The sequence below is a fragment of the Syngnathus floridae genome, chromosome 1 (genome assembly GCF_059516105.1).
Source record: "Syngnathus floridae isolate MCC-2025c chromosome 1, RoL_Sflo_1.0, whole genome shotgun sequence".
In the NCBI taxonomy this organism is placed as follows: domain Eukaryota; kingdom Metazoa; phylum Chordata; class Actinopteri; order Syngnathiformes; family Syngnathidae; genus Syngnathus; species Syngnathus floridae.
In genome coordinates this window covers 15,670,979-15,698,911 of record NC_142413.1, presented here as the reverse complement: position 1 = coordinate 15,698,911, position 27,933 = coordinate 15,670,979, and the positions used below count along the sequence as shown (strand labels likewise).

Below are 27,933 nucleotides of genomic sequence, written 5' to 3'. Positions count from 1 at the left end.
ACCCAGAGTGTGGTACCAAATGATGCAGTCCAACAACAGAATGCAGCAGAGCACGCTCACAGCAAATTTCCAAATGCATCCTTAGTATCGATTCTTTATATGCAAGTGTAGTCAATACAGAAATATTAGTTGACAACGTATAAATCTGGATATTAGACTCAATATAGTCATCACTAGCCATCAGATACTCCCGGACAAGCAGATACCCCAACATGCGACTCTTGAGCGGCTCCTGGAGCTTTTGCAAAAATGCGTGAAAATGGAAAAATACGTTCTCTTTGGTGTTGTTTTTTTAAATATGGTTTTTTTAGATGGGAATCATGACGCAAACATTCTAATGCTGTAAAAATGAATGTAGTTGTAAATATATTAAAAATACCGAATTTCAGAATGGTACCAAATGGCAAAATTGCGTCAGAGCCTGCGACACTGCACAGACGAGTTGACAGTGTGAGTGATGGGCCATGGATTCAAAAGGCAAAAAGAGAAAGATTGCTGATGAGAACCGAGGGTTTAAGAAAGAATGGACTGAACTATTTGCTTTCATTGCCAATGCTGAAGGATTGCCTGCATGTTTGATTTGCAATGAGAAGTTGTCATATCACAAGAAGAGCAATTTGGAGCGACATTTTCAGCTAAAGCATGCTAAATTGGCTGTCGATCACCCAGTTGGACCTGAGAGGAAAGGTGCAATTGCAGCGCTGGTGGAGAAATTTGAGCACCGAAAAAACACTTTCAAGAAGTGGATTGCATTTCCAAACTCCACTACTCCTGCAAGTTTTGTTGCAGCCCGGAAAACCATTCACCGATGACGAGTCATGAAGGGATTCATTCATTCAAATATCAGAGTGCCTATTTTCGGACTTCAAAAACAAAACCGAGATCATTCAGAAAATTAAAGAAATGCCTCTCTCCGCAAAAACAGTGAAGGAAAGGGTCATTAAAATGGCAAACAATATCACCGATCAGCAAATCAAGGACATCAATTCAGCTCCAGCTTTCTCAATTGCCTGTGATGGATGAGTCGTGTGACGTGACCGATATTGAACAGACAGCTCTGCTATGCAGGTACGTGAACTCTAATGGGCCGTAAAAAGAAATTGATCAAGCTAAAACACAGGTATCAAACTCAAGGCCCGGGGGGCAGATACGGCCCGCCACATCATTTTATGTGGCCCGCGAAGACAAATTGTGCATCAAATTCGTGTGTCACCCCTAGAATTGCAAATTGTCTTCACTTTTAATAAGATCTTTTTTTTTTTTATATTTGACCAATTTTTACTCATCTGATTTGAAAGTGAGTTATTTGTCAGTTTGTTTTGTAGCTTTTACTGTATATAATATGAGGTGCTCATACATTTATTTGGGTTGACAGTCATAATGGCCCTCCGAAAAAAGCTATGACTACAATGCGGCCTGTGAAAAAAATGAGTTTGACACCCAAAAGGTCAAACACGGGGGGAGGACATCTGTGAGGCTGTGCTACAATGTTTAAATGACAAAGAGATACACACTGGCCACCTGATTTCAGTCGCTACGGACGGCGCACCGAGTAAGAGTGGGTCGCAAAAGGGGTTTGTGACTTTACTACAGAAAGCATTGGATCAAAATCTATTCCATTGTATATTGCACCAAGAGGCGCTGTGTGCGTAAACATTCCCACTGGAGTGTATGGAGGTAATGAACCTTGTCATCCATATTGTGAACAAAATAATCGCAAAAGCATAAAACCACTGCCAATTCTGTGAATTGCTAGATGAAGTTGACAGCGACTATGCCGATTTCCTGCTGCACAACAAAGTCCGCTGGCTATCCAGGGGCGATGTTTTGCGTCGCTTTGTTGCTTTGTATTTGTAGCCTACTTAATTATTTTAATAGTAGGCATACAGCTCATGTATTGACAGTCTATGTTGCCTTATAAAAAGCTTTTTAGATTTTTGCGGCTCCAGACAGGTATGTTTTTTTGTTTTTTTGCGTCCAATATGGCTCTTTGAACATTTTGGGTTGCCGACCCCTGCCCTAGGACATCAAAATAGGGCTAATATGACCCAAAATCACCACTTCAAGCCAAAATTGCTGGCATCACTTTCTGGTGGGCCTGCTCATGATAGCCCCACCAAATTTCATATTTCTCGGTGGAAGTTTAAGTTATAAATTTCTAAAACAATTCTTGTGGTTCATTAAGAATTTCATTTAACTCTATCACAAATCATAACCCTAACTCCATTAAAATAAACCCAAATGCCATTAATCTGTCCCGGCCTCCCTAAAAAGGAAAAAAAGATCTCTATTGCACTTTATAGAACTGCATGCCTGTAGAAAAGATGCAGACAAATGAAGAAAACTACTGCAAGAAATCTGCCGTAAAAAATTAGGGATACACGAGTCGAAAATTCATTGCCGAAAATGGAATCCAAAAATTAGGCTAAGACCCTGAAACATGGAAATTATAATACTTTAAAAACATACAAAAACATTTTGTCATTTTCTGCACCTTGTTAAATATATCAGCGTGAGCTCTCTGGTTCCTTTGCGGCCACCAGCGAGCTGAGACAGTCCTCAGCGGTCAGACAGCTTTTTCGCCTAAGGCCAATGACCATCTGCTGAGGAATGGGAATTTTGGGCTCATTTCCTAACTGCCCACCTCCGCTCAGTTCGGGGGGCCATTTTTACATGACCGACCAGCGCTGTGAAGCACCATTAACCCTGGAGGACCCCTTTCTGAGCTCCAAGGGAGTGCCCCGCAATAATGTTGCGGCTGGCCAACAACCAGCTACCACAGAAACCAAGGTTTCGCCCTGGTTAGCGTTTGCCTCTGCCCGCGTCATCACTCAATCCTCTTTCGGCCATGTTGTTTTGGTAACAAAAGCCTTTTAGTTGAATACATTTTTTTTTTGGTGACCGACTTTTAGGTACATCACTAGTAATGATAGTTGTTTTTCACAGAGGATAAAGAATATATAATTCTGAGTATTATTTTAGGTTCTGTCTAAATTTGTTGCAGCGCCATTTGAGTTCAAATATCCATTCCTTAAAGTGTACATTTCCATAACATAGATGCTGTTCGTTAGCCGACTATGGCACTTCCCACTACGAGTTAGATTAAGATAGCAGACAAAGTGTAGTCAAGGCACCACTGCACGTAAATGGCTTACATTTGGTAGCAATCAGATGAAATCACGACAAGGAATTAATTTCTAAAGAATTAATTTCTAATTATTCCCTGAAAATGGCCAAGTTCACTCCAAAATGTCAGTTTCAAGCCAAAATGCCATGGCTTCTTAAAAATGTTTTGTGGGTCTACAGATGATAGACTTGTCCACTGATATTGCAAAGTAAAAGTGGTTTAAATATTTGGGAGTGGCTGTTGGAAATTAAGAGATTATAACCTTTTAGGATTTACTGAGTTACACATAGAGACAAATTTATATGAAGCATGGTTTGTTGGTGCATTTCCGCAAACGTCTATGAGGATAAAGGGCCATGCTGTGTCATTTCGTCCTCACTTTTTCTATTCCAACATACATAAATCATGCAGCAGCCACTGTGTTTGATGCAGTTATTTATTTTCCATTGCGGCTTTATTTTGGAAGCCCCATTTTCAGTGCAGAACCCGGGTCGCCGGTGTGTCTTTGGATGACGTGCCACAGCTGACCTTTTTTTTCCCCTTACCCCTCTTGTCATTCCATAGTTGCGGTAATTTATAAATTGTGAATGCGTTACTGATGGACTTTCTTGTTCTCCTCTGATAATGTTTCCATCCATGGATGCTGGTTTGTCATCCTCACTCAGCGGCATGACCCACCATGCTCCATATGATAATTTAAGTGGCTCAAAATAGCGGAGGAAATAAACAGATTTATTTATACATTCCCGCTGTTTTGCATATCCTCTCTGCCCCGAGCCCACGCGCTTTATTTCAGTCCAAATGCTGTTGAGTCAGCTGCTTCCTGTATGGCTGCCCCAGATAAGTAGCTTGGAGCTCACTGACCAAAATATCACATGCTTTCAAAAAACAAAACAAAGTAAATCAGGATTGAACTGAAACACAGACCACCGTCCAATATCCAGAGTGGAGGGATAAGAGAACTCTATAAATTTGTAGTAAAAGGGATGAACTGATGGTCTTATTCCAAATTTTAAAAGAACGAATAAGGGCATACTTGGGTTTTCGTGTGCATGTTCATGGCCTTTAATAGCCCAAATAGTGTCAATATTTAGGTTTCAAAAAGATTTTTGTCACTGACACTGGTTCATTCTTACCGAACTGACTGACTGACCCAAACTGACTGACAGGCTGATTTAAACTGATTGTTTGACTGACTGACTGACTGACTGACTGACTGACTGACTGACTGACTGACTGACTGACTGACTGACTGACTGACTGACTGACTGACTGATTGACTGACAATGACTGACATCCTTACACTGATCAATATACTCTACTGATGACCTGACTCTAATAAATGACAACGGCTGACTCCATCATCCATCCATTATCTGAACATCTTTTCCCCACGAGGGTCATGGGTATGTAGGAGCTTATCCCAGCCGACTTTGGGCAACTGGTTGCCAACCAATCAGTCACCCAGGCAAAATAATACCACCATCCTTTTGTTTCTTTTATTGCTCAGCGGAGTAAAAAAAACAGTTTTTTTGGCCAGCGGTTAACAATGTTTTTACTGCACCCATTCAAAGAAGTGTACACCCAAAGAATTACATTAATCCCGACAACATATTCCACAAAAGGGCTCAACAAAATGGATTGCCAAAATCTATAATGCTTTGGAGCGGAACCTGTGCAAGTCCATCCAATAGTTGAAGTACACACACATGAACACAACACACACACACACACACACACACACACACACACACACACACACACACACACACACACACACACACACACACACACACACACACACACACACACACACACACACGTAAACCTGTTTAATTTTCTTTCTCAGACACACACACAGCAACCATAGTTTAGAACAGGGGTCGGGAACCTTTTTGGCGGACAGAGCCATAAATGCCCATATTTTAAAATTAATTTCCTGTGAGAGCCTTGCCATTTAAAAAAAATGATAGGCTAAATACAATGAAATGCATGTATTTTAATTAAGAACAACATTTTTTGAGTGTACTAATGTATTCTTTTTAATAACATTTTTATATTGAAGCCTAGAAAAAAAACCTCACCATTAATGAGACTTCTGGGGCTGTATTGTTTTGCTGATGGCTTTGTAGTCCGGTTGATATGCGGTGAGGTTGAGCTGCATGCAGGCGTTGAGGCTCTTATCTGTCATAATGGGCCGATCGCTGACAGAGGCATGTCTTTTATCCGTTTGAATATCTTTTCTTTATCCGTGAAGTCGTCAAAAAGTTCATTAGCCACATCAAGCATAAATGTTGAATGCTCGCCATCAGTGAATGGCTTTCCATTCCTCACAATTGCTAATGCGCCAGCAAAACCATCTGAATTAAAGTCACCTTGTCTGGTCCATACACGGAGTTGCAGTTGAATAGCTTGGACCTTCCTCTGGAGCTCTTCACACGCTTTCTTTCTGCTGTCCCCAGCTGGGTATTTGGTTGCAAATGTAGTCACCAAAAGAGCCATATCTGGTTCACGAGCCATAGGTTTCCGACCCCTGATTTAGAAGGTGGGACAGGGTGCAATACCCACTCAAGGTGGAAAAAAAAGTACCAGTCATGTTTCTGTAGCTGTGTGTGTGCGCGCAATCTCCCCCAACTGTGCCGCTCATCACTGGAGTCTCTCTTCACATTGCAGTGCCAGGTGCGTATGGCAGCCTCACTTAGCTGTGCTTTTGTTTCTTTTATTTCATTTTCATTTAACCCACAGGAGAAAAGGAGGCATCAAGCCCTTTTTCTTCTCCTTCGCCACATCTCGAGATTAATAATACAGCAGCAGAAGCTGTTCTCTTCCTCACCCCTCCTTCGATGCTCTACGAGAGCCACCTTATTCTATCTCGGCCAGATAGTGCTCAGCCAGCACGAGCTAATTTTAGACGATGCCACCACTGAGTGCTTACGATAAGCAGCGCACAATGATCGAGGTGGGGAAAGAGGGTGGCGGTTGGTACGGTGGTGGTGTTATTTTTCTCTTTCGGGCCGCAGAAGCCTCTTCAGCTTGCAAATCGGCATAAACGCGATGCCTTTTTTGCATATCGCTTGACCGCACCAGCAAGCTTAGAACTGACCTACCTACATACTGACCGAATTGATTTGAGTCTCTCACTTCTTGTACGACTTACTTACAGCCCGACAGACTGACTTACTTGTGATCAGATCTACGCTCTCGAATCAACTTTCTTGCTTACAAAAGGACTTATATGTAGACTGCCTGACCGAAAGATTGACTTAACTACCGTCTGACTTGCTTAATTTTTGACGTAAAGTACAGATTATTTACTTGCACTGACATTAATTTACTCATGGACTTATATGACTGACTTATTTTCTTACATTTTCCTTTTTATGAAAGCACATCAATAGATGGTTCTTTTTTTAAGGGACACTTGCGTGAGCTGAACATTGCCACGCTGTATGTAAAAACGATGCCAGCACTAAAATTCATGCCACTTAAAAATCTGCAGTTATTTAAGGGGTCTTTTGGGATGAGATTTATGACAACTCTGCCCGCCCACTTTTGGAGCTCAGGTAGTACATGTTTATTTTTCCATCTCAGCCTGTGCACCTCACAGAAGGAGGCAAGCATTATATTGCACATTATTTCCTGGCTTGGATTGTCATGTTCTGTTGTTACTTGATGTCAAAAATGGTGCTTCATTGCCAGCAAAATTCATATGTACATTTCTAGTCAAACAACACAACATACTTCCCTCCAAATGACAATATCATCACTTCTTACCTTTAGAGTAGAAAGCCATTTTACTTCTCTCCACTACTCAAATGTGAAACTGATGTCAAGACTGACTGTCACTAGCGAATTTCTTAGTTTGTTCCCTAACTGTCATGGTTTTCCTTCATTTAGCCCTACCTCTGAGGAACTGTGGATCTCTGTGGCAAGACGGCAGTCTATTTTGTGGAGATATAGAATCCATTATGGCAAAATAGTGGCTTCTGGTCGCCATAACGTAATAACACGAGAACACGCTTGACGCCACGTCTGCAGAAAAAGCATGGGAAATTTGAGCCCATTCCAGCTTGCAAGAATACCCATATCGTAAGTGTTAATCTGCTCTTCATAAAATGTGTGAGTCATAAATTTCCAAATGTAAAGGCTATTGTAAAGATATTTTAGGGCAAAATCTCACGGATTGCAGCTTTAATGCACCTTATTTTCGAGTAGGCGGCATAGTGAGTACCCCAGACGTGGACTTCAGGGGAGATGTAAGTCAAATGAACCATTACAGATATCAATTTAATATGTAATGACGTATGAACACTTCAACTTGCTCATTGTGTTTGAAGATGTTGATGATTTGTGACAGAAAACAGACAGATTTGACAGAAACGGCACTTTAGCTACTGGGAGGTTGCTCATTTCTTGCTCTTAAGTCAGCCATGGAAAGGTGAATCGTTTTGTGAAGTCTTCAGAGGTTGAAGTGGGCTTAGAGATATCCACTTACATTTTGAGGCCTGTTATTTTGACATTATTTGCTATGTATTTACCATGATTCTGAATGGACAAATTGTGATCGGTCCCTCCCGTGACATGGAGATGGAGGGAGGTGAGGGGACGTAGCCGTACTCCTCATTTCGAGTGGGCATCTTATAAATAGCTATTTATTCACAGATTTCTCCAAAACAAATATATAAAGTTGAAAACTCAAGATAATGTAATTTTCTTGATTAAAAAATATATTAATTAAGCTTGCAAGTAAAAAAATTGTCCATCTCGGCCCCATGGTCCCTTTAAGGTGCTAACAATGCAGACAGGTGTTGGATCATCGTGGCCAATGTGAGTTCAGCAAACTACACATGCCCACATGTAATCCTCTGTATATTGACTTCCTATTTAAGGCAAGCAATACCTGCTATGCAGCAATTTACATTTACATATGGTTTATAGATTTTTTGTAAAGTAAGATGTTTCCTGTTTTCTCATTAATAAGAATTAAAACACCAAACCCTCAACCCCTCATTTGCCTGCAAAAGATTTGGTGGGTAGTACAAGGGGCCATGGCTATTTAGCATTCTGATACAGTTGTTTACAAGATTAATTATTAATTTGCAAGCCTCTGAACATATTGGCCCTGGTATTGGTCTGATGTAGTTGTGTTAATTTTGCATCCATGGTAAATCTGCTTTAATTACATTGTTGCGTTGTTTGTCACCGCCAGAAAGGCGACACCAAATCTTTGTTACTTTCCTGATTTGTTGCCCACTGACACAGAGAAGGATAATTGCAATTTATGCTGTCTGAAGACAACAGTGCATCTCTAGGGCAATTGATGGCAGCCATATACTTCTTGTTGGGCCAGTTTTTAATTGCCTTTATACCAACTGTTAGGTATTTGGAGTTCTTGTTCACCACTCATGTGAAATTACCGTAATTTCCGGACTATAAGCCGCAACTTTTTTCCAAAATTTTGAACCCTGCGGCTTATAGTCAGGTGCGGCTTATATAAGATTTTTTTCGTGATTTTTGTGATGACTTGATCACTTTTATACACTCGTAAAAAGGCTGTGGACCACTGTTGTGCGGTATCTTGAAGAAAAAAACAACAACAAAAATACTATTTTGAAACACTACTATGGCTGCTGCTTATTCTGGCTGTGTTGCTTATGACTATTATGAGCTTTAGTAGGAATGCACACTAGGTGACCTGCGTCAAAGGGCTCTAAACCCTTTCTCTTACTCTGCCATGTGACTCAGAGATTACACAAAGCAGTGGCGCTGTTTGGACCATCTGCATTGTATTGAAACCCAATCAATCAGCATTTAAATTCAATTCTTCTGACATTTTGCTCACCAAAAACAAGTTGTAATGAATGTGAACTTTTAATGCATTTTATTCAGAAGGTTACTTTGAACCCTGAGGTTTAAATGGCGGCGCGGCGTATTTATGGATTTTTACGGCTTTCTGTCTACTGTCTTTCTTTGTAAAAAACTCATGTGCACGTGCGGCTTATAGTCCGGTGCGGCTTATGTAGGAAAAAAACTAAAATATCCCTGAATTTTAGCTGGTGCATCTTATAGTCCGGTGCGGTTTATAGTCCGGAAATTACGGTAAACACTCAATCTAATCTTTAGTAATCTGCTCAACTCCAAAATGTGTGATAAGGGCCTTCTGAATTTTGTCAAATTTTGCCAAATTTTGTCATCACACTCGGCTAATTTACATAATGACACCTTAAATAATTCGTCTTTTTACGTATCTCTACTGATCAAAACAGTGTGGATAATTAAGGAATTACATTTTATGTAAAAAAAAAAAAAAAACATTCAGTTGATGGCAGTATGCGTCCAGCAGATTAAGGGACCGAGGAGCCTTTTGCCAATGAAAAATGACTTTTGTGGATGATTGGGAAGTAAATACTTTCTATCAACACAAAGTATTATCCTTTTTATAGATGAAGCCAATAAAGAGCTTAGAGTCTTAGACTTTGCACAATGTTGTTGTCGCGAGGTCTTTAGTTACAAGAATGTACCCATGCGCAGAGGGCGCTAATTCAAATGTTTGACAAACGAGTGCCGTCAGAAGATTTAAGACACATTTGTGCTTGTCTGTCGCTAATGATGTGGGCGATCAGGATTATGTTGAGATGATAAATCGTTTCCGTTTGCTGTCGTTGGTGAAATGATACTGCTTTAGGGCTCCGGAATGGGCATTAGTGGCGGGGTCACAGATTATTTCGTCACAAGCTATAAAACGGATGTTTTCACTTCGGGCTTTTATTGTGTGAGATTTAAGCTTTTCAGCCACATTGTTTTGTATTTGTTGGATTGTTGACAATTGATCACAATGCTAATGGCGACAAAAAGACCATCCATGCGCTACACTATCATCATACTGCTTCTATGTTAAACATTTGAGTTCTGAGGCGGTTCATCAATAAAGAGTAAAAAAAAATATTGGGTACTACGGTGTTTTAGTTATCTGTACATATGTCTTGGTTAAGGGAGAGGTCTTCAACATTCATTGTGATTCTTGGGCTGAAGGAAGCATTTTTACACTACACAGAAATGTTGCACTATGTATGGCTTAAGCCCTTTCAAGGAAAGAGAATACCTGAGTAACCAGTTGCCTGATGTATGAACATAATGGTGCAATATTCTGGAAGTACTCCTCCGCACTTTTGAAGAATGGATTGCTCTGCAATGTCCCATCTGCAAGAAGAATGCAAGATGGATTATTTCTGAGGGGGTTCTCTGTCATCCGTTTATTGTTGCGCATCAGCGATTGTGAGGGTGTAAATGCAATAAATGAAAACTGGGATTTCTTCCAGCAACACTTTGGTAAAAGTTTTTTCCATGTGAAAACCTTTACTCATTGGACACTTCATTAGGTATACCTTCCCGTTAAATTAAAACTACAGTGGACTCCATCACACTTGCGGTTTTGGCACCAGCTAAGTCACCTGTAAACAACTATTTTAGTTGTCTCCATCCAAAATAGTTACAATAAGACAACTAACAGTCCTCCAACACTTGTGCAGATTGAAATATGATTCCTGTAAATCCGTAAATGCTTGGATCAAAATGAGACTGCCGCACATCCCCGCAAATTAAAGACGACGCTCATAAAGTCGCCAAAAGTTTTTAAATTCAAATAAATCCTCCTTGCATGCATTAAAATGAGGCTAATAAATGTCCCAAAAGTTTCTCATGTTAGAGTACTGTAATAATCCCAGAACTAGTGCCGATAAAAATAAAACTACTGTCAAAATGTTTTGCAGGAAAAAGTAAGGGAGCCCCAAAACCCCAAAGTTGCACATGCCAAAAGAAAATCAATCAATCAATCAATTAACTGGTAAAAAAATACTTCAGTAAATCCCCCACACCAAAAATGGCAAATGATAAAAAATGACAACTGTAAATCCACCAAAAATTGTACAAGTTAAAATCAAATCACTGTAAATCCCTCCGAATCTGTGTAGGCTACCACAAATCCACCCAAGTATTATATAGATACCAAAAAAAAAGACTACCATAAATCCTCATACCATTGCACACGTTCAAATAAGATCCCACGAATACATTTAATCTAATTACGTACTGTTAAAACCAAAACTGTTTTTGTCCAGGTTAGACTAAAGCTACCACAAATCCTCCATAAAGTTTTTTTTTTTTTTTCCCTGCACTTGTCACATAAATAACTTCTTGGCTTCTTCTTATGCTCTCACGCATTTCTTTTTAATCTTCCAAGACAGAAAGTTTAGCTTTAAATAACCTGCCAGGCTCTCTCTTTTTTTTTTAACACTGGCAGCTCTGTCGGAACAGGCTATAACCCTTCTGAGAGCATCATGCTAGATGCAAAGAAATATAATCACATGATGCCCTGTACCTGAACCTAAAACACATTTTCATTTCATCAGAGTGCAGAGCTATTGTTTGTTCTTTTTTGATTTATCCCTTGGCAAGGATCCATATCTAATGTATTTATCCTTAACAAATAAGGAATGTTACTACCTACTTGCTACAAGTCAACCGACATGCAACACTCCTTCAAATCTTATTTGTCTTAAATAAAAGTCCTCCACAAACCCGGGAAGCAGCTGGAGCCGTGCAGTGGTTTTGATTGAAAGATAAATGGAGGATATTGATCGCTCACTTGTTTCATCGACTTAAGCGTCTAATAAATAATCCACAGCACGTCTGGTCTATATATTGCTTGCCCAACTAAAATCAGAGAGCCGAATAAATAGCTTTGAATCATTGCCGTCCTTCAATTAGGTGGCTTGTTTGATCATAACAAAGGTTCTGACATTGGCCAGCATATTTTGTTCGCTCGTGCTTTGATAGTCTTTTTTTTCTGTTGTCTGTTTTAATATTTAAGAACCTGTATCACGTGCAGAAAAGCTCTTGTTCCTTTTTCTTCTTTTAGTTATTCTTAACTAATGATATAAAGATACAATACATACATATATATATATATATATATGTATATATATATTTTCTTATATGGGGCCAGTGTGGCGAATTGTCTTCCCACATATGCTTACAGCGTATGAATCGATTAAGACTGTGAGAGCTCAACACTTTTAGATAAGGCGCTAATGTTTTGTATATACTAAAAGGATATTCAGTGTTGGATTATTATTTTTTCTCCTCATAAATCACGTTTGCTCACTTCTAATACCAAGATCAAACAAATCTCCAGTGCGGTGACGCACTGGTTAGCACGTCCGCCTCACAGTTAGGAGGGTGCTTGTTCGATTCCATCCCTGTGTGGAGTTTGCATGTTCTCCCCGTGCCCACGTGGGTTTTCTCCGGGCACTCCGGTTTCCTCCCACATCTCAAAAACATGCTCGCTAGGCCAATTGAGCACTCCAAATTGCCCGTAGGTGTGAGTGAGGATGGTTTTTGGTCTTTGTGTGCCCTGCGATATGGTGGCAACCAATTCAGGGTGTCCCCCGCCTACTGCCCGATGATTGCTGGGAGAGGCTCCAGCAAACCTGCGACCCCTGTGAGGACAAGCGGAATAGAAAATGGATGGATATTTACACTTAGCATTGCAGAAAACTTGTAAAAATGGAGACCAAATCCACACTGACATTTGTGCTCTCAACGGTTCGTCACATGCCTGATACATGAATATTGCGACTCTTGAATAAAACTGAAATGAAGCAATACCACTCACGCTTTGATGTAGTGGTAGAAAAAAAACGATGCAGTCAGGTCATAACCTTGTTTGATGGGAAAAAATATATTTTACTGCCATCATGTGCCGTGTAAATTTGTGCTGTCAGTTATGTGGTCATTTTTTTCATTCGTTTGTTTGATGGGAAAAAATATATTTTACTGCCATCATGTGCCGTGTAAATTTGTGCTGTCGATTATGTGGTCATTTTTTTCATTCGTAGCAACGATCAGTTGCTATACCCCACAACTGGAAGGAATACTAGAAAGGTGTGGATGCTATAATCTCGCTTCAAAAATAGTACCTAAAAAAAAAAAGGTTGGAGTCAGAGGTGTGATGCACAGTAGCTTGTTGATTGTGGGCTGGGCAAGTTTGGGTTGGATGAAATGAAATGTCAATTTCACATATGCTGTAAGTCATTTGAATTGTCAGGCAGTCCTGAATCGTACTCTATTGTGGAAGAGGGTCTCCTGAAGTTGGTAATGGATTGTTGACCTTTCCACATTAACAGAATCAGGAAATAATGTTCAGATTTTCTGCACTTTGCTAGGTCCACTTCTTCACAGTTTTCAACACATATTTAACAGACCTAATGTTATGTCCGTATGTTGGTATTTCATAGAATGAACAATGGTTAGACAAACTCAGTTTGGTATCGCAGTGGTCAAGAATGTTTTTTTCCCTAGTAGGACAGCCGATGTGCTGCTTGTACTGTATTTAGTTCATGGTTGAGTTTTGCTCTTTTAAAGCTCCCAATGATGAGAAATCTGGGTGCTTTTGTTCTAATGCATGTATTAGCACACTTTCAGCTAACATATTGTAATTCTTTCTCACCAAACTGCTGGGTAACGTAAGCCTGACCAACTCGGTATTAAAATTAATTTCTCAGTCATATGGTGGGTGCTTTTTAAAATATAGTAAAGATGAGAACAATGCATTTAATGAATTGATACCTACAATTATTCAGAGGGTTCAGTGCACGTCATATTTCTAAAAGAAATACGATCTTGGTAATCATTTACTCACCAGATTGGTCAACAAAACTGGAAACATCACCTTAGTATTTTAACACAGGGATTTTTCCCATTTTGATGAGTCAGCAAATTAGTTCACACTGCCTGAATTTATGCTCAAGACCTTCCCATGGTGAGTTTTTTTGGGCAAAATAGAGGGTGATCATTTACCCAGAAATAGTTTTGGGCATCTTTTCGTGTGTTCGTATTTTTAAAGATTGAGGCCCTTCCCTTTTTGTACAAATTTAAAGAAGTGAGTCACAGTGAACTGGCAAACTTGCTGTGACATTGAAATGTCATTCCACCAAAACACAAAGGCACAATCAGTCGAGTTGCAGAGTTTTTTGGAGTCCCACAGCTCCGGCTAGCAATGACATGTTGGGAATGGAGAAAATCCCCAACCGTTTGACTCACTGATGCCTGTTTTTCAGATGGGATGCGGGTGAGATGACAGGAGGGGAGAGTGATGACGTGAGGCAAAGATAGAAAATGACAATATAATGTGATTTGATTTGTGGGCCTCAATGGTATCTCAGTGTAGTTGTGGTGGTGGTGGTGGTGGTAGTGGGGGGGACTAATGGCAACACAGGTGGATGAAGGCACAGGGCAACCCTGCAGAGTTCATTTAGTATTCTGTGATGAGTGGGAAGCAGGCTTTGAGTAGACCTGCTTAAGGCTGTTGATGTTTTCGCACAGCGGGCCTCATTTTCGAAATATCCATGACTGATTGATACGTATCTAACTAGATAATCGTTGACTTTCACATACTCATCAATTTATTTTGATCTTTTCCCCAGTATATTTTATTATATTTGGGGTAGCTAAAACTCTTTGGTACAAACTCATTAGTACAAAATCCACAATTAAGTAGCCTTATCACAATGTTTCCTCTCAGGGCGTTGTCCTTACCGGGTGCAAAAAACATGAATGAAGCACAGCTGATTGTTAGCCCCCTGTGAAAGCCCCCGACTCAGCACCACGTTAGCTCCACTTGTGTATCACCCTCATGCACAAAAGCCAGGATTAAAGTGGAGCCGTTCAGAGCTTTTATTGGATGAGGGACAGGCGGTTCCCACAGGTGGAGAATGGATTATTTCACTATCAGAAAAGGCGGCGGTACAATAACGGGTGTGTAAAAACAAGGGGCTCGTTTCATTGTGAAATATTAACCTTTGGAAAGTAGCAGGTAATAACCACAGGCGTGTGTGAGTGGTACCTTTAGAAAATATTAGGGAAGTTGCAGGAAATGTGCCTACTGACTACTGTATAAGGTAACACAGCACAGCTCAGCCTCTGGCGAGCAGAAATCAAAGTCAAAGTCAAAGTCAGCTTTATTGTCAATTTCTCCACATGCCAAAGACACACAAAGAAACCGAAATTTCGTTCCCCCCTATCCCACGGTGACAAGACATGGCTCACAACAGACAAACAGTAAACAAGTATAACAAAAGCGTGCTGAATAAATAATGAATAAATAACACAACAATAAATAAATAAATAATTAATTAAGAGGAGCGTAAAAACGCGTACAGCAGACATTCCCGAAAATAGCGCAACAGTGCCGCACGCTACGCAGAAGGGGGTAGCGAGTTCAGGGCCCTAACAGCCTGGAGAAAGAAGCTGTCGGCGAGTCTGGTGGTGCGGGAGCGAAGGCTCCTGTACCTCTTCCCAGAGGGCAGAAGGTCAAACAAGGAGTGAGCCGGGTGACTCACATCTCTGGCAATCGAGGTTGCCTTGCGGGCGAGATGGGAGGTGTAAATGTCCTTCAGGGAGGGAAGCGAAGCACCAATAATCTTACCAGCCGTATTCACTATGCGCTGCAGGGCCTTCAAGTTCTGTTCAGTGCAGTTACCACCCCAGACAGCGATGCAACTGGTGAGGACGCTCTCAATGGTGCCACGGTAGAATGTAGACAGGACTGCCTGAGGAGCACATGCACGCCTGAGCTTCCGCAGGAAATACAGGCGGCGCTGAGCTTTCTTTGCCAGTGACGAGGTGTTCGCGGACCAGGAGAGGTCCTCACTGATGTGCACCCCCAGGAACTTGGTGCAGCTCACCCTCTCCACCACAGCACCGTCGATGATCAGCGGCAGGTGTGTTGTGTGACCCTTCCGGAAGTCCACAATGATTTCCTTGGTCTTACTGACGTTCAGCAGGAGGTTGTTGTCCCTGCACCACGTGGTCAGAAGGTCAACTTCCGACCTGTACCGAGTCTCGTCGCCCTTCGTGATGAGACCCACCAGAGTCGTGTCGTCAGCAAACTTCACTATGCGGTTGTCGCTGTAGGTCGCAGTGCAGTCATGCGTCAGCAGGGTGAAGAGCAATGGACTGAGCACGCAGCCCTGGGGGGCCCCCGTGCTCAGCGTGATGCTGGCGGAGATTTTGTCGCCAACACGCACCACCTGAGGCCTCTGACAGAGGAAGTCCAGTATCCAGTTGCAGAGGGAGGTACTGAGGCCCAGCTCGTCGAGTTTGGAGATGAGTCGCTGCGGCACAATGGTGTTGAAGGCAGAGCTGAAGTCCACAAACAGCAACCTCACATATGAGTCCTTTCTCTCCAGGTGGGTGAGGGCCGAGTGGAGGGCAGAGCAGATGGCATCCTCAGAGGACCGCTTGGCACGGTACGCAAACTGGAAAGGGTCAATGGTGGGGGGGAGAACGGACTCGATGTGCTCCAAGACCAGCCGCTCAAAGCACTTCATGATGATGGGCGTCAGTGCCACAGGGCGGTAGTCATTGAAGCAGGACGGTGCAGGTTTCTTCGGCACAGGAACGATGGTGGCAGCCTTGAAACACGAGGGGACGATGGCCTGCTGCAGGGAAACGTTAAAGATGTCTGTGAAGACACCCGACAGCTCCCCAGCGCAGTCCTTCAGCGCTCGACCCGGGATGTTGTCAGGGCCCGCCGCCTTACGGGTGTCAATAGCGGCAAGCGCCCTCCTCACACCGTCGGCAGAGAGGCGCAGGGGCTGCTCGTGTGGGGGGGGAGTGGTCTTCAGCGGGCAAGTGCTGTTCTGGGCGTCGAAGCGAGCAAAGAAGCGGTTCAGATCGTTCAGCAGGCGGACGTCGCCCTCACAGCTCCTCGGCGCGGGCTTGTAGTCTGTGATGGTCTGAATGCCCCGCCAAAGGCTACGTGCGTCCTTGCTGTCCTTGAAATGGTATCTGGAGTTAAGCTTTCGGTTCGATGTCAAAGTTTTAGTAGCTTTACATTACTACTCTCGACGAACCTCGAACCTTAGTTGTGAAACTAACTGTAACCTATTTCTACTAACCCTATTCCTAACCCTAATGACCTAATCATAAAACAACTGTACCTGTACCCTTAGTTTAATTTGACTAACCCTAACCCTGGAACTGTATCTAAACATTGATCCATTTTCTGTACCTTAACCCTACCACATAATCTTGACCTGACTGACCAAAACAACACAAACTCCAATGCAAACACGAACAGCTACTAGGGTCAGTGTTAGGGTTTGATTCAGTATTCGTGAGTAAGGTGATGGTTGGTTGCGTTATGGGTGAATGTCAATGAATGTCAAATTCCCAGTGGTGTCATGGTCCAAATTCTCCTCCACTGGCTCCTTAAGAACTTTGTCTTATACATGAATCTGTTTTTTGATATTCCTGCTGTTGCTGAACTTCGCTTCTACAATGACATTGCCATCTCCCGTCAAACACTTTCAGTCCATGTGATTGCCAATTAAATTGTCTTTGTGGTTTCAATACCCTCATCTTCACCCATGGGAGAAATTAGTCACAGCAGTTTTTCAGGTGAGGTCAAAGCAACGTAGTCAGCAGTACTGCACCCTTGCAGCTAGGACAGAGTCCAAAACAGCTAACGGACGATAATGGTTGCAGTGTCTATCCGGGCCTCCCCTGCAAAGTCAAAGCTGGCCCTTAGCATATAGTATTTCAGCATCCCTGACACTGTGAACCCATTTGGTTCCATCAAGGAGACATCGGATAACAAATAAAAGTGTACAGTGGATAAGGCCAAAAAGGATTTACGTGGTGGCTATAAGAGCTGCTTTATATTAAAGCTACTACTTCTTGGGAGTGTCCACCCTAAATGGCTGTGGTCAAGTTGGCATGTTTTGCCACATTAGCAAGACTAAATTTTCCACTGAAGAGAGTGGTATTTCACCACTGTGATTTTGTCGCTGTGATATCATTTTAAGTTAACAGCAAGTGGCAAAATGGCCACTCTGTGGGATGCTTGTTTTCAACTTGAGCAATGCTAGCCATGATTTTTTTTTTTTTTATTTCTATTTTTTTATTAATATCCATTTCAGTTGAGTGATTTCCCTAACAAAATACTGACAACTTTGCAAGTTTAGCAAATATGAGACCAAATATTTGGATTTAGGTAGCACTTGTTAATTCAACAGATCGTGTTTTTTTTTTTTATACACAGTACATTTGTCATTTTGTAGTCAGTATTTCCTGGGTTTGCTGTTAGGTAAACACCAAGTGGAAGTTCACATCAAGACTAAGAGACTAGAAAGTCAAATTTCTGCAATGAAAAAGATTTCTGCACCAAAATAAGCCGAGCTCCAGACAAACTGCCTTGTTGACACTTTATGTAGAGCTTAAACTGGCAATTATGATTCAGGGATTATAAAGATTGTTTTCTGTTGCTTTCGGATATATTTTCAAATCCTTTTTCTGAAGGCGTCTTGCAATTCGCTCTGTGTCAATCACCAATGAAAACTTTCAGTGAAGCTTTGTGACTGAAAGAGCCATTTTTAAGTCAGATGTGTCGCCCAATAATATCGCTTTAGTATGCAAATGTCTTCGTGGAGAGCCGACTCTTATTTCTTTTGCGGTAAAAGGCCAGGTCAAGCCGAGTGCGCTACCTCAGAAAATGAAGTCTGCATGCTGAGTGCAGCCTGTGGGGGAAAGTCAACAGATCAATGGGATTATTGAAGAGGCGTCAGAAAAGGTTCATGTGTGACCCGAAGGTGTATTTCTAAGTGAACTGCGGACACACACGCGCTCAACTTGAGGTCCGGGGACCCCGTTCCCAAGAATAATGAGATCGCAACCAAGCAATGTGTCAAATTGCAACTTTCTCTGACCTCAGAACAGTTGATTTGATTCCAACTTTAGAGTTACAAGAGTTTTGCTTTTCAAGGTGAATTGTCACAACTGATGATTAATCTCTGCCCATTTGTCTTGTAAAAAATGTGTGTCACTAAAGGTTCAGGACTGGCGTCACAAAAGATATTTCTTATCAAAAGCACGTTTTCTCTTTAATGCTATCTCCCTCAAGCGTAACCCACTTCCTAAACCTGTTCTGGCATGCCTTGTCCTGGAAAGATTCTTCTGTTGTGACCACAGGCCTGCAGATGAACATGACGTGCATTTTCATGTTTTCCACAGCTTCAAAATAAGTCTCCTTGATCTTTAGAAATAGAAAAAACAACCAGATAAAAACCACATCATAGGTGGTTGTGAAGGTTGCTTCAGCATTGCGATGCTCTTCTCAGCTGGGAACTGTCAGGTTCTCACGGCATTGTGAGCCTGCATATTGCCATGGTGAAGCAACCACAAGTTATCATGCTGCTTGCTTTCTCGGCATGAACAAAGAAAAATGCTGCATGATGTCTAAGTTTATGAAGTTAAAGTTTGCAGTTTGGATTCGAAGTATACGTATGACACTAGTCTTAGAACTTTTCTGACACGTTTGGATGTGATCCAAGAGAAATGACAAATACACTCACATGCTGTATTTTAGTAGTGATTGTCACGTGCCGTGCCACCTGCCATCCCACCAGTGATTTTCCTTCAGTCAATTGTTCTCAGCCACACCTGGCACTGATCAGAACCTCGGACAGTTCCCTTTCTCTACTCCTTCCGTCCTGTTATGCAGTGATCAGCATTGATTGCCCACAACTGCTGTTCATTATCACACCCTTTTCCCACCTCGTTCACTCTCTTACTTAAACCCTGCAAACCCATCACTTGGTTTGCTACCTGTCTGTTTGATACCTGTATCCTACCTGTCAGTTTCCAGACATGTTATTCTGTGCTCCTGCCCGTGTTGCTCCCTATTATCCAGGTTTCCCCTTCCCCCCTCAACTCTAAAAAAGATCCACGCCTCACGTGGTTTCTGCCCGCGACAGAATTAGAGATAATGCTGTAGTATAGAAAGGGAGTAAAGAGTCAGCAGTTCCGATTAAACGCTTTTACTTAAGTAAAAAAAAAAAAAAAATCTTCATGTCAGTTACCTTACATAAAATACCCAGTTTGATAACTTGTATGATGTTTGTACTGAGAAGAAAGCAAAACACTTGACAAAGCTATGCTTCGTGATGAATTTGGAGAGAATAATCAGGGCTGAACCGACAACAGGCCCTGCATGAACAAAACAAAACAGACCAAAAAAGGTGGAAAAGGGTGAATTCTAAGAAAATCCACCCTATAAAATCATAATGGGTGGCTGTGCCTTTTTCTGCAAAGATTTTCACATGATTTCATGCATCGTGTAATTGTCATATTTCCAACCCACGGAAATGTCTAAAATCCTTAAAAAATATATAACAGGAAGGAAATATCTGGAAAGGTTACCCAGACCATGTTGTTCATTTACACTGAGTGTTTTGAATTCCCAGATGCTGAAACAGCTGACAACCCTCTCGGAACATGAGAGGCACTTTGGATTAAAAGGTGAAACGTCTTCAAGCGTTTAAAGCACTGTAAACCTCCACTCTGCTTTATCGTCAAGTGGGAAAGGCCAAGATGGCTCATCACTGAGAGGATGAAACAAACGGCCTGCCATAAACCAATTCAAAACTCACTTTGATCTCCAGGTCTCCCTGCTTGCCATACACTGGCCAATGGGAGAACTTAGGGTGGTCTTCCGGCCATCCATTAGCATGAGCCTTCCCGCTTCGCTCCAGGTGTATCGAAAAAGTAAAAAAACTTTCTTTGTACGCTGTCGTAACTACGCGACAGGCAAGGAGTGGAGTAACAAAAGAAAAAGGCCTTGATACGCTGCCTCGCTGGCCTTTGTTGCCTGCATGCAGTCAGCATCTGAAGCAACACAGTTCAGAAAGTGTTCTGTGTAACATGTTAACATGTATGTTGTCACCTGCCACGTTTTAGATCTTTCTTGAGTGGAAAGCGGCATTTCCCCATTTGTGCACAAGTGCCTGTGTGCATGCATGCGTGTGTGTGTGTGTGTGTATATCGTATAACATATATGTATATATTAAGGAGCACGACCCAAATTAACCATCCCTACAACGGTCACATGCCCCCTGCAATTAGCCAGGGGCTACTTGGTGCCCCTTCTTCCTTCTTGCCAATAGCTCCGGGTAATGTCTTCCAATTTGTCCTCTCTGTCGTCGGACATGAGCAGAGAATCCTCAAAGATAGACTCATCTCCCCGGATACTAACACAAACGGATTTCCCCCATACATGTCACCCATGTGCTGCAACGATGATGATCAAAACGCTTTGCCTGTCTCTGTCACAACCTTGATCAGATGAGTGATTTCCTCTTCTTACAGTATCCTGATTTGGTTGCTGTGGTGACACAAAAGCAGATGGCTTATGTGGAGGCCAAGATAATGACACACAGAACGCGGGATGCTTTTTCGGTGCCATGTATTTAATGGTTGCGCTTACTTCAGACGCGGTGATTGTGCTGACTGGAAGCAAGCGGTGAATCAAAACAAAATTGTATGAAATACAGTAGAACAGCACCCTGGAATGGGTGACTTGGCTGAAGAGTTTGTCAAAGATATAAGTTGTCACTTGAGCTTTGTGTTTTTTTTTGTTTTGAGATACTAGAAATAATTGTGATGCAAGTGCACTGTAGGTGCCCATCACTAAATGGGAAAAGCACATTTCTTCAAAACCTTCCGCCAGCCTCCCTTCACATTGGTTTCCTTGCACTGGAAGGACAAGTTCAAATGGTGGCAGTAATGCGTCATTAACAGCACTGCACATAAGTGCTGAAAATATAAAACTGTGCGCCAGATTCAAGCATGTCAGCCACCATTTGCATAACAAGCGTTTAGCTTTATTCTAAAATTAATATAAAATTATAAGCACACCAGAGGATGGGGCTCGAGGTGCAGTGCTGCCAAAGTGGAAACGAGAGAAGAGGTGTACTTGTTTTATTTCCAGTAGTGCTCGCTCCAGGCATGAACACAATGCAGTTTCCACATCACCTCGCCTTCAAAGTACTGCACTGTAATAAAAAAGAGGGAGAACAAATTCCCAAATAACATGAAATTATTTCTCCAAGATGGGCTGACACCATTTGTGCCTGCATTCTGCTGACGTTAAATTAACATTATAATAAATATTTGGTAACACAGTTGATAAAGGTGGGAGTAGCCGTCAAGGGTTTCCAGCAATGTTTATGTGACATGAAAACTATTTTATAGTGAGTTTTTCATGAACACTACAGCAAAGTTACATGTATTTTTCCAGTTAGTATTTCCTTCTGTGAAAAAAATTCTCTGCACTTAAATTGATCACGGGTATTTAAAATATTGAGTCGAGGAGGACATAAGCTCAATCTTTCACACAATTTGGAAGAAAGAAAGAAAGAAAGAAAGAAAGAAAGAAAGAAAGAAAGAAAGAAAGAAAGAAAGAAAGAAAGAAAGAAAAAGAAAAAACATTTGCTGGTTTTATGGAAGTCTCTTTTTTCAGTGTTAGTATTATGTGTGGCATATATTGTAACTGCATCCAAATTTGAAATGCAATAATATGTTGCACCCTCCTGGGGCGATTGACTTACTTCAGACTGATGCGGAGGAAAGAGGAAAAGTGCTTAAGTCAATCGGTAATACAGACACACAAGGCTAGATTTAAAGAGAACGCACTCGTTTTATGGGTTGCTCCACCCAGTGTGCATCTGGCGTAAAGGTATGTGGGTTGATCAGAGAATCTGTCCGGCCAGAAAAGTGTGCAGCTGTGCATCTTTTGTCTCTCGGGTGAATGGGAGAAAATGGCACCGTATGCTTCTACTCCTCAATACAGTGAACCCCCACTTATTTATGTTTTGCTCTTTTCTGTTTCTATGTAACTGCTCCCCATCTATTTATTGAAAAAAAAACCTAAAACTACTAAACTGATAAACTTTCAAAACTGATTTGAGCAACACTCTAAATATGACACACAGTGCCGCCAAAGCTCTGGGTATTCAGAAAGTTTGCATTTGCCTCAACAAAGTTTGTTAAGTTTTGCCAGGGTTGTTAGTGGACATTATAGAGGTCCACGGTGGCTACATGTACATGTGCAAGAGATCATAATTATTTACTTTCCGCCCATATTTTGTTCCCTAAGCTAGGAGGAGGCAGCAAATCTTATCGACATTATGGGGAAAAACCCGCTGAATTTGACATTTTGTGAAGAGTGAATAGGAATCTTGCTGTTGTATGTATATCATCTCTGAATGCCCGGGAGGCAGGCGTCTGCTTAACAAGCAGCCGACCGATCTCCCCCAACACAGTCCATTATTATTAATTATGAATAATATTGCCCCGGTGTGCATGAGGTGCCTGATAAATGACTCCATGATGAAATGAAAGATTAGATGCTAAATGGGTATCAACAAACAGCAGCACGTCTGTATTGGCTTGTGATAAACAGAAGCATCAGGCTACATCAATGTGGAAAAACAAAGCCAAATCACAGCTTGATTGGAAGCTGCTGGTTGAAAAGCTGCCTTACAATCTCTGTACACTATTGTCCGAAATAAGAAAAATGCGAGCGGTATCCCCTCCATCCAATCTCGATGTTCCATTAGTGTCCTCGTTCGCTTAGTCCTTGAAATACTTTCTACTTTCTCCCTCTTGAGACATTGGCAAAGTAGTGGTTCAAGCAGTAAGAAAAAATGATTGATTTTCCCATCATGACTTGAAATAACATATTTATTGATCACCCATAGAAAGGTTTGGTCGCAGTGGTGAGTCGCATATTTGGCTCAGCCTTGGGGGTCTGCTAAAAGATGAAAGATTCTGCTCTTGGGGTTCATCACAAGTTTATGTCATTAATGAAGGCCATCATTTAATGCAGATTTGTGGACACCAACAGTAACTGACCATCGCAATCTTTATTCAACCCCTTTTCTTTTAGAGCCGGGGCGTATTTACTTAAGGGGTCCTCAACGCATCCGCCTTTCAAAATTTACTCAGTAGCACTAACTGGAAAACAGCAATTTCACATTATGACATCAACAGACGTTGGGTGGCCATGTCTGCCATGCGAAGGTGCACGCAATCTCATGGACTATAGCAGAAAGAGAGCAGGAAATCAGCTATTTTGGTTTTTAGCTGAAAAAGGTGGTGCTATGGCCCGTCTTGTGACCAAAGTGCCCTTGACCAGGATACTGAAGCCCCTGAGCCAGTTGCTGAATGAGGAGACAGTATAAGGCACTTTGAGTTTCTTGTAGGTTGAAGAGTATACAAGTGTGATCCCATTAAAGTCTGTATTGTGTCATACCAGCTCTAATTTGTAGTGCTGATATGAGCGACAATGTATTCGCTGCTCTCTTGCTCATTTGATTACGGAGCGAAGATGAGGTCACTCTGTCTTTCAACAACGAGCGGCCGCAGTCAATTTTCAAAGAAAAATCAATAGGTTTTAATTCCAGAAGTCAAACCAATTCTCCCACAGGGTGCAAAGTAATTCAGCACCAAGGTCTTTATGTTGCCTTCAGTGTGAGTGTTGGGTATCGACAATGCTGACATTTGAGGAAACACACGAGAGCACCAACAAGATGAAGTCATTGCGTCGGTTTATTAGCTTTATTGAGCAAACCGCAGACCATGACAACTTTGCGGCAGGCTTTCAGCCATTTTCATAGCCCTTTACCCAAAAAAACTCCTCCGAGTGTAGTCACATCGCTGCCGAATTGTGACAGTGCTCGAAATTAAAAACTTATGCTGTGAAATATACAGGTCGTCAGCCGTTTCAAGTTGAACGTCATTTCCATGTGTTGTCTCAGAATTAACTCTACCAAGGGAAGTAGGGTTCACACAAGCATGCATCATTACAGTAGTAGCAAAGGTCATCACCAAATTTAAACTGCATCGAAAGGACAGGTGGCATTGAAATGTAAAAGTTGTAAGTTTTCACAAAGTGTGTCGGCTGGAGCTCGGCAGGACCAAACAGCCCTCGGTGTGGCCCTCCGGGAAGGTGTGGGGCAATGCAAAATTTCAAAGCCGGCAATTCTCACATGTAATTATCGACGGAATTCTCCAGCCGCGGCGCCATCTCATACTGGAACCAATCGCAAGCCTATTATACACTTCCCACCACAATAAACAACTTCAGCAGCGGCGTCTGGGGAGCAATCACAGCTTCGTTAATAACACCTATAAACACGGTCTGGCCGTGACAATCCTCGGCTTGCGTTATTTTCTACTGCTGTATGCAAAATTCCCAACTATTAGTTTTATCTTTGTCAAGCCAAGAGCTATGTTTCGGCATTGTTTATTTTTATTGTGCGAGGTGATTTACATTATGAACGACTGCCAAGGAACAATTCTATCACCACAATTTTCGATTTGTGAATTTCTCTCATGCAGTGGGCGGTTATAATGAATAACCAGCAAGACAGTTACCTGGGTGTCGTGTATTTGCCCTTGTGTGACTGTTCACGTCGTGAATTCTTTGGGGACACTTTGACATTAAGTTCTAGTGATTTGGTTGATATTTATTGTACCAGGTGTTGGTTATTGCTTTGATATATGGATCTGCAGCTTGACATTAATATTGTGCCTTTTACTCAAAAGTGTTTTTTGAGTTAGACAGGAGTGGGCTCGACGTCTCAATAGTACAACACAAATCCGCTATTTGGGACTTGCAAGTTGATTCAAGGGGTGACAAAATGCAAAAACACCTTTTATAGTCACAGAGGAACACATGACTTGATGATGAGACTCGGCTGCGTGGCTGACTTTCATTTGCAAAAACAAAAGCCCTCTATTTCTACGTGTTTTCCTTTCCTTCAATTGCGACGGGAAGAAGAAGAAGAGGAGGACAATCAGTGTTGTTCTTTTATCTCATTTCAGCACAAAAGACCTCAGCTTGTTGCTTGCAAGAAATAGGCTACATCACAAAAGATAGCAATGGGTTTGAGAGGGCTCTGGCCGACGTGTTGAGAAAGACTACCCAAAAAAAAGCCTAAAAACATTACGAACATTGTAAGTTCTTCTGAGATTACTGCTCCTAGGCCAAATGACAACTAACGTTATTGCAGTTTACTGAGGAGTGACTGTTTCCATGTATGTTCGAAGGTCTGTATTATTCTGCCTGTCATGTGGCTAAGGTGGCACACCATAAGGAGCATCACAATGTCCACTGAATTTAAGCAAAAACTGTGAAACTCCTTACGTTCTATTCTTAAGTATTTTATTGCTTTATGCTTTTATCAAGTACAATATTGTAGGGTGCTATATTTCTTAGTAAAAATCACGGAAACTTTTTTTTCATGGAAGGCTGGAAAAGATTAGTGTTTCTCGATTATTTTCTGTTATGCCCCCCATGATGAAGAAACATTTTAATGCCCCCTCAATTCTCCTCAGTAAGTATACATTGTAACATTTGTCTTTAAAATTGTAATGAGTTCACTTCTGCATCACATTATATACTAATTAACAAGTTCCCTGGGGTCACACATGCCTCCCCCTGGCATCACACTGCGCTCCTCCAGGGGTCCCGCCCCACGATTTGGGAATCACTGAATTAATGACATTTCTATTTATTTAAACGGGAAAATATTTAAGAATTCTTGTGTGCTAAGAGCCTGCTCCCAGAACACACACTCATTGCTGAGGCCATTACTCTGAGTTATACCACAAACAAGGCTTTGAAAGCACATTTTCACTGTGGCCAGTAGGAGTCACTGCACATACAGCAAGCAGACCTTTGATAAAACGCAAAGCAGACACACAGGGCTGAGGAATGAGGCTGGTGGTATTAGGACCCTGTAGCGGACAAACAAACACATTTGGGACATGGAAGCGGCAGACATCTCAACACCTGGAGGATGTCAAAAAGAACACAGAGGATATGAGTCTAAACGTAAAACGCTGCGCGAACCCAGGACTTAGGTCCCCAACACACAAAAGTAATTAAAAGAAAATCACTAGTACACACCAGGGGCAATGTCATAAAACAACCAAGGACAATCTCAAAAACAGACTTGGAATAATCGTTAGCGAGGAGTACCTGTGATGACGTTGAGGTGTGTAAATGTGTGATGAGTGATGCGGAACTGCAGTGCTGAAGACAAAAACAAAGAGAAAGACAAACAGAAAACAGAACTGCACTGATTTCAAAATAATAGGAAATAGCAAACGATGCACAACAGTTTTATTTATGGTATTTATGGACTCGCACAGGTGGAAGTGGGCGTTTGCGCCGTTGTGGGATGGAAGACATAATTCCCTTTAAGACCTCTAAATACCAATCTGACGTCGGCAGTCAGGAAGTGGGCGGGGTGTCGGTATGCGACGTCTGCTTGAGTGCATCGTTTGTATGTTGGAACAGTTCTCTCCCGATGCAACAGACCCATGGCGCAATTTATCACACTATTAGCTAGCAAATCAGTGCATGGGATAAGTATGAAAATGTTTGAAGGACTTGTGCATTTTGTACTTACACATCTCATTGCACACATATTTGCAACATGGAGGGAAGACAAGTCGGAAAGGATACGTAAATAACGCGAAAAGAATGTAATATAGGCCTGCTTAACAAATGATTTTACGAGCATTGTGTATGGTGGTATAAAAGTTAATAGTTCAAAGTGCATGCTAGTAAAAGAGGACATTTTTCTTCTTTTGATAATATGAATGACCATGTGTTCTTGTAATTGTAGAATGTTGATCAGTTCCTGGTGGGAATGTTTACATCCCTCATTCAAAAGGCTGGGCACTTCTCTCAGCAACATTCTACAATCTAAAACTCATGAAAGCTAATTTCAGGGACAAAGCCAGGAATTCTTTATTCATGCCCAAAGGGAAAAATGGTTTATTGGTACAGTTGGACCTGTTCCCATACCAAAATAACAAAAACAAAGATGCAAGTATTATCACAATACTGTATAAGGGCTATACATACAATGGTGTGAAAAATTGCCCCTTAACTG

The 27,933-nt window shown here is 41.7% G+C and overlaps 1 protein-coding gene across 1 annotated transcript in view; it reads left to right on the top strand.

Annotated features, from left to right (window-relative positions):
• The first annotated feature begins 966 nt into the window (after positions 1–966).
• The window catches only part of LOC148404287 (leucine-rich repeat and immunoglobulin-like domain-containing nogo receptor-interacting protein 2), a 300,384-nt gene continuing 273,417 nt past the window's right edge, over positions 967–27,933 (top strand). Inside the window, exon 1 of the mRNA XM_088384369.1 lies at positions 967–1,068. The gene's annotated coding sequence lies outside the window, so the exon portion shown is untranslated. The remainder of the gene's footprint in view (positions 1,069–27,933) is intronic.